Source organism: Miscanthus floridulus, chromosome 16, assembly GCF_019320115.1.
Source record: "Miscanthus floridulus cultivar M001 chromosome 16, ASM1932011v1, whole genome shotgun sequence".
In the NCBI taxonomy this organism is placed as follows: domain Eukaryota; kingdom Viridiplantae; phylum Streptophyta; class Magnoliopsida; order Poales; family Poaceae; genus Miscanthus; species Miscanthus floridulus.
In genome coordinates, this window is record NC_089595.1 from 84579800 (window position 1) to 84586593 (window position 6794).

At 47.4% G+C, this 6794-nt stretch overlaps 1 pseudogene; it reads left to right on the forward strand.

Annotated features, from left to right (window-relative positions):
• The first annotated feature begins 1332 nt into the window (after nt 1-1332).
• LOC136510945 (auxin-responsive protein SAUR76-like) lies at nt 1333-6565 on the forward strand (annotated as a pseudogene).
• Nucleotides 6566-6794: the final 229 nt, after the last annotated feature.

Below are 6794 nucleotides of genomic sequence, written 5' to 3' on the forward strand. Positions count from 1 at the left end.
GTTTATGGCGATTTGTTTTGCGCAAAATAATTACATAACATCCTAATATTTTGTTCCATGGCTTGGTACGGAGTATGAGCTATCACGTGAGATGTTTATTGGTGTAAGTCAATAGGATTTAGATCTTTTAGAGTTGCCGGCAACGTATCGCTGTTCACTTCCGTGTCGCGTCGTCTCACGCGCAGGCAGGCAGCCAACAGAGCCACATGGCATCCACATGTTCTATTGCGGCGTGTTCCCTCGCGTACGTGCTCTGGCACGCGTTATTGAAGGAGCTGTGCCGCTGCTGCTTTGCGCGCTGGCCGCGCGTAGGGGCGCCATGTGCCATGCCGAAGCACGTGGAACATGTGTCGTCCTTGCTGTTGCCGCACTGTCCCTGCGTTAATGAAGTTGGCCGAACCCTCGCGCTATTCTCCTTCTTTCTTTTCTATTTCTGCTGCCGAGGGGAGACACCAGTTCCTGCTCACTCGCCCCGCTGGCCCTCTGTTTCTCTGCTTGCCTCCGTCGCGTAGCCTGCTGTATCACGACATCGTGCTGCTCGATGCACGTGGCCGCACGCGGGCACGCTTTAATGCCCCTTTCGTAGCTCATGTCGTGTTGTCCCTGCCTTCACACTACTTTTCTCTCTCACTCTCTCGGTGTCTGTCGCTATCTACCTCCTTTCTTTGCTTGCTCCAACACCGAGGCCGAGCTGCTGTCCGCCCCTGCTACGCCCAAGCCACCGCATTGCCCGTGCCTCGTCAGCCGGTTCATCCATGCCCCGCCGTGGCCGGCCATCTATCCTGGTTGGGTCCGGCACACCGCCTCCCTGCTCTTTTCTGCCTCCCGTGAGCACCCGCCTGACTGCGCCGCCATCGCCCGGCCACGGCATGTGAGCGCACGCGCCCTCGGCCCCGTGTTGGGCCTATTGCTCCGCAGCGCCGCCCCTCCTTTTCCCTTCCCGCGTCGCGCGCCCAAACCTCGCAGCACCGCCGCCGCCGTCCGCGCTAGTATGGCTTCACCGCCGCGGCCGCTTGCCTCGATCCTCCTCCTGCTGTCCATCGTCGGCCTCTTGCGTGAGCGCGCGTGCACCCCCGGTCCCGCGCTGGACCCGCTGCTTCTCGACGCCTGTGCCGCAGTGCTTGGCCGAACCGCGACCTGCCCGCTGCCCCGTAGCACGCCTTGGCCACGCCCACTGTTGCTCTGCCTCCTCGCGTGTGCGCGGGCGGGCGCGAGCTCCTCGGCCACCGCCGCACCAGTCCGCCTCCACGACCCGCCCCGGCTGGACACCGCCGGTGTCGGTTTCCCCACGGCTCCTCCCATGCGCCACGCGCTGACGCCTCCGCCATCACCATGGCGCACCTCGAGCGCGCACTGCTCGACCGCTGCTGCGCCGTGCCATTGTCCGTGCCGGCCAGCCTGCTGCCTGGAGCCGACGAAGCGCCCCCGCCACTGATCCGCTTCACCTCCGCCGCTGCCCCGTGCCGTCTTCCCACCACCGGCGGGTGCGCAGGTGGCCGGGATTTGGCCGGCCGCGCCTGTCCCATGCCTCCTCTGCTCTTGAGGATGAAGGGAAGGTGAGATAGTGCGAATAGAAATTAATACAGGGTTCTATGTGTAAAATACGTGACTCAAATGAACAACACTTGTGGATCTCGGGTTGAATAGAGAAAAGTGTGGGGTTCTTTCTACAAAATGCGCGTCGCGCCTTTGGGCTCTTCCGCGCTGGGCTGGCTTGCCGTCGTCGCGCCTGCGCCGCACATGGGCCGTCGGCTGCTCTGGCTGGGCTGCTCGCGCCCGTCCCCGCGTTGGGCCGCTGCCTGTGCGTCTGGGCCACCCGCGCCGTGACCATGCGCCCCTCCTGTCTGGGCCACCGGCTCCACTGGACCGCCTGCGTTGTTCCACGTTGGGCCGAGGTTGTTGACGTCGGCCTGTTTCGATTTGTAGAGCAATTTCTAAGTTAGCTTATAAGGTAAATTTGTAAATTCAAAATAAAATTATGTAGGTGTCCAAAAATAGTGAAACCAATTTTATTAGTCTTCTAAAATCATGATCTATCTATTAGCGTAATTGGTTCATCTAGTCGTAAAATGTTTTTAGGGTAGCTCTAATTATTTTAACATGTTTAGTATTGTTAAAATGTGAACTTGTAGGAATTTCCACGATAAATTGGTGATGGTGTTGACTCTGAAAATTTTACAGTAAATTACTAATATTATTAGCTGCTCACTATAATTTTTGTAGCTACAAAATAATTAGTTTGCTAGGTTAACTATTGAGTCCTAGTTTGGATATATATTAAATCAATGAAATAGATAAAGAATTGCCTTGGGGTCTCATGACTAAAATATTTGTTGGAAAAAACGCCTTATTCGATAACATAGATAAGTAGCCTAAGTACGATCATCATTAGAACTAGCTCGTTAACTTGAGAGACGTAAATCATATTTTACGAGTCACGGTTGTAGTCGATTAATTACGTCTTTGTATTGCATCTCATTGCATATCATAATAGGGACATCGATAGATCACAGAGTCATCGGGAGTTGCTGGAGAAATGGTGCTTTTGGAGATCGTGTCGCCATGATAGAAAGCTAACTTCTGATTATATTTTTACCCAGGCAAGCCCCGGTGCATTACCCCTATTATTCTGCACTTTAAATTATATTTTTGCATTAAGTTTTAAGAAGTTGAATGAAACCCACTTGCATATATAAATCTTTATCCTATGAGTCTTACTAGTATGACAGGATCATGTAGATTGCTATGCTACAGGACTCTAGTAGAAGTCGAGTGATTACCTGTCACTCACGAGAGATAGGAAATATATTACTGTATTATTATCACTTGAAATATATAAAATGGTAGAAAGGAAAATAGTGACCGGGCAAGGATATGGTTTGGGTATTGGTGGGTGTAAGAGGTTATGTCCTGTAGCCAACGGGGCATAGCTTGGTTACACTGTTTTTCCTGTCCGTGTCGGTTAAGGATCGGTCGTTGCATTGGACTCTAGGCAAGTCATAGACTTATTATCCTGAGCACATACTTGGGTATGGGTGCAGGGAAGACTTGTTACTCTCTTGTCATGTGTTTTTGGGTAGGAGGTCCTTGCACCGCACTGAGTCTGGGACTCAGGGGTGGGGGCTTGGAGTCCCAGTTTGGACGGAGACCTGGACCTCATGACAAGAGTGTAGTGGGTTGGTCCTGCTTGTGCCTAGGGTACAAGCGGGGCGTGTGTTTTCGAGGTACCCAATTGGGGGCAGTGATTTGTGAATCGCTGGGTGATCCGGTACGGCTTGTCTACGATCTAGCACCGTAGTAAGAACTGAAAGATGAAAGATGAAAAAAGGAAATATGATCGCTTACTACCTATTTGAAAGTAGCACAGGTGCTTACATAGAATGGTTAGTTAATGAAATAATGCGATTGCTAATAAGAATCGAATATAAGGACGCACGCTTAGTAATGCTTCCTACAGATGTAATAAACCCACAAGCCAGATAGCCTTGCATATCCTTGGAGTCTTTTCTTTCCTCATATCGGATAAGTCTTGCTGAGTACAATTGAGTACTCAGGATTTTATTTCCTCTGTTGCAGGTGATAGGTGGAGGCTAGAGCTAACCTTTGTGTGTGGATTCCTCCTGGTGGGCTTAGAGATGATTTCTTTTATGCTGTGATCATAGTTTTTATTTATAACTCTCACCAAATGTTTTATTAAATAAAAGTTTTATAATTTGTTGTCGTAGTTTATATATCGATATTTCATCACATCATAAATAGATGTTTAATTCCGTTGTAACTCTGTTCACATGTTTATATTCCGCTGTTCAATTAAATTGTTCATAACTCTGATAATATGATTGCATTCCGCTGTTAAATAATAAATGCTATACTCTGATGTTACATGTAAAGTGATGTAAGAAATGGTTAATAATGATGTAAGCTTTATTCTCTTATTTGTGATCCTGATGAAAAATATGGATTTTCGAGTTCTTCCCTAGGGTGTGTCCGACGGAACCGTGTAATTTGGTGTCCTCCCTTGGGTACTTAGTGTGTAATGGAAGACAAGCACCCTTGGGAGACATTAGATTAGGCGGTTCTGCCACACCTCCAGACCCGGTTGGTATAACCAATCGGGACTAAATATTACACTTTTTGTTTTTTTTTCTTTTGTAGTTTCTTTCCATTCAATTTGTTTTTGTTTCAAATAGTTTTCGTACACGTATTATATGGTATACTATTGTACGTCATGCATAAATAAAAATGGAACTAATTAAGAGCTTATATATTACAATGATCATCCCCATTCATCAAGTTCATACAAACCATAATAATTTAAAACAAGTCATTACAATAAACTAGATGTCCAACCCCAAAGTTCAATTACACACCAAGTTCATGCAAGCTCAAGTAGATCACCGCCAAGTTTGACTACGTCGTATTATGTACTCGGCGAAATGTAGGTCACCGATTTTGTATCCACAAATATTATTGACGTAGAGCAACACATTAAGTAGTACACTCTCCCTTGCTTCAAAAGTATGATCACAGGGTCTACTAACGACGGTAAGCGGTGGTCGAGAAGCCGGTGGGTCAGATGATCCCCACTTAGTCATAATCAGCTTTTTCTGAAATCCTTCCGTAGTGAGTATTGGATATTCATCGGCATATTTCTAATCAAAACCCAATGCATATATTGTGGTTTAGAATGGCTTCAAAGCTACAACCTGTATAGGTTAAGTCATAGTCCTCAACCTGTAATTGTTGGCACAAAAAATGGATATGAGAACAAAGCTTTCGAATAACAACAAATCTGAATATAAGCTATGAGTTCGACTTCGACTTTACCACATCATTTTAGTTGGTTCGAGCAATCCTTGCACAGAAGCCCGCAACATCATGATACGAGCCCGCATCTATTGCTTGTATCGTCATGGAGGATAGTGTAGGCAGGGTGTATCCAATATTCGTAAGCTTATTCAAACATGATTTAACATCATATATAATTGTAACTTTCTTCTCAGGTACCTTTACTCTCACCTCTAAGATTTGTACAACACATGTACTCCTCCTAGCGGCTATGGAAAAGCCAATTCGAGATTGGACCAATCGACCATTATCTACATCAAAGCTCTCAACATCCACTCCCTCAATCCTGAAATATGAAAGTGTCTCTTCAAGCAAAATGATTGGGTCAATTATATATATATATATCAAAGAAATATATTGTGTACAAGCGTATTTAAGACATACTAATATATTAAAACATATATCGTTGCTTACTATGCTAGAATGAGTGAACGGTACATCCGGCAAACTTGGTTCGAATCCCCAAGCAATATAATAGTCCCAACCCGGGACAATCGGTTCAGGGAGACGTCGAGTCACCTCTTCTCACTAAAGTTAATATATAAAAATTCATATCACTGGAGTAAATGAAGTGGTTTTGTATTAAAAAAGTTTTATTTAGAACTGTATTAAAAGAGTTACTCCCTCCCATTCTAAACTTAAAATCATTTTAGCTTTAGGCACATATCTTTTACTGTATAGACATCGTGTATGTCTAAATACGTAGTATAATCTATGTATAAAAAAGCCAAAATACTATATATACATAGCAATTTAGCATGGATGGAGGAAGTAGACCCAATAAGAATCCTAAAATCCGTGCTCTCGATTGTTGCCTTGCTCCAATTTATTGCCAAGACCAGAAAAGGAAAAGCAATGGTCCAAACTCCAAAGTGGCCAGCCCAACTATTGCTTTTTTTTTTAGGGGAGCCCAACTATTGCCTTGCTATGCAGCTGGGTCCGAGCAGCCATTTTAGACCCAAAACGAACCGGGCTTTATAGTTCTATCGGAAGCGCTAAAGCCATTAAAGTAAGCAGATCTTGATCAGCCCAAATCTCATGTCCGCCCACCAATGTCCGTGCACCCAGCACAAATCGATCACGGAACGGAAAGCCCAAGCGGAATTTCTCAATAACTCATGGATGATATGATGTCTTGTTTTCATTCACTTTTGTGTGGTTGAGATTGTCTGTAGATTCGTGCGATTCTTTTCTGTGATGTCATAGTGTTGGGTGCGTTACGGGTACGGGCTCATTTGCGCGGTTCTACACGCTGGCCGTCGGCGTCGCCACGTGGTCTGAAACCTCGCCGTCGTCGTGGTAGCCACGGAGCCCGGGTGCGCGGGCCACGCCACGGTGCTCAGGAGGTGGCACTCGTCCAGCCGCATCGCCCGCACGCCACCGCCCAGCGACGACGGCCACGATGGGGCCATCGTCTCCAGCGACGAGCACGGCGGCACGTCGTCGTTCCACGGCGTGGATGTGCCCAAGGGCCTTGCACCCGGTGTAGGTCGGCAAGTCGCGCCACCGTTACCTCATCGCCGAGGAGCTCGTGGGCCACCTGCTGTTCCAGACCCTCGTCGACCGCACCGGCGGCTGCGCCGGCGCCACCGGGGGAGTGGCGGGCACCGTCGTCGTCGGCGAGGTCGTGCTGTTCGAGCACCTGCTGTGGATGCTGGAGAACGCGGGCCCGCAGCCGGAGTCTCTCGACGAGCTCGTCGACTACTACGCGTGCTGACCGCACGCAAAGAGCCTCCGGCCCGCGCCCGGCCGGCCATGCCATCATCGACTCATCGTCACCTTGTTTTGCTATGAAAAAGTAACATGCGGGGTCCACTTATTTAATTATTTTTCTGGTTATCTTGAGTCCGTTTCATTATTTTTTTTTCTGTTGATTCTTTGCTGTTTGTTACATGCTGTTTTTTTCTGCCAATTCTTTTTTTTTTGTTTTTTTCGTATTTCTCTGT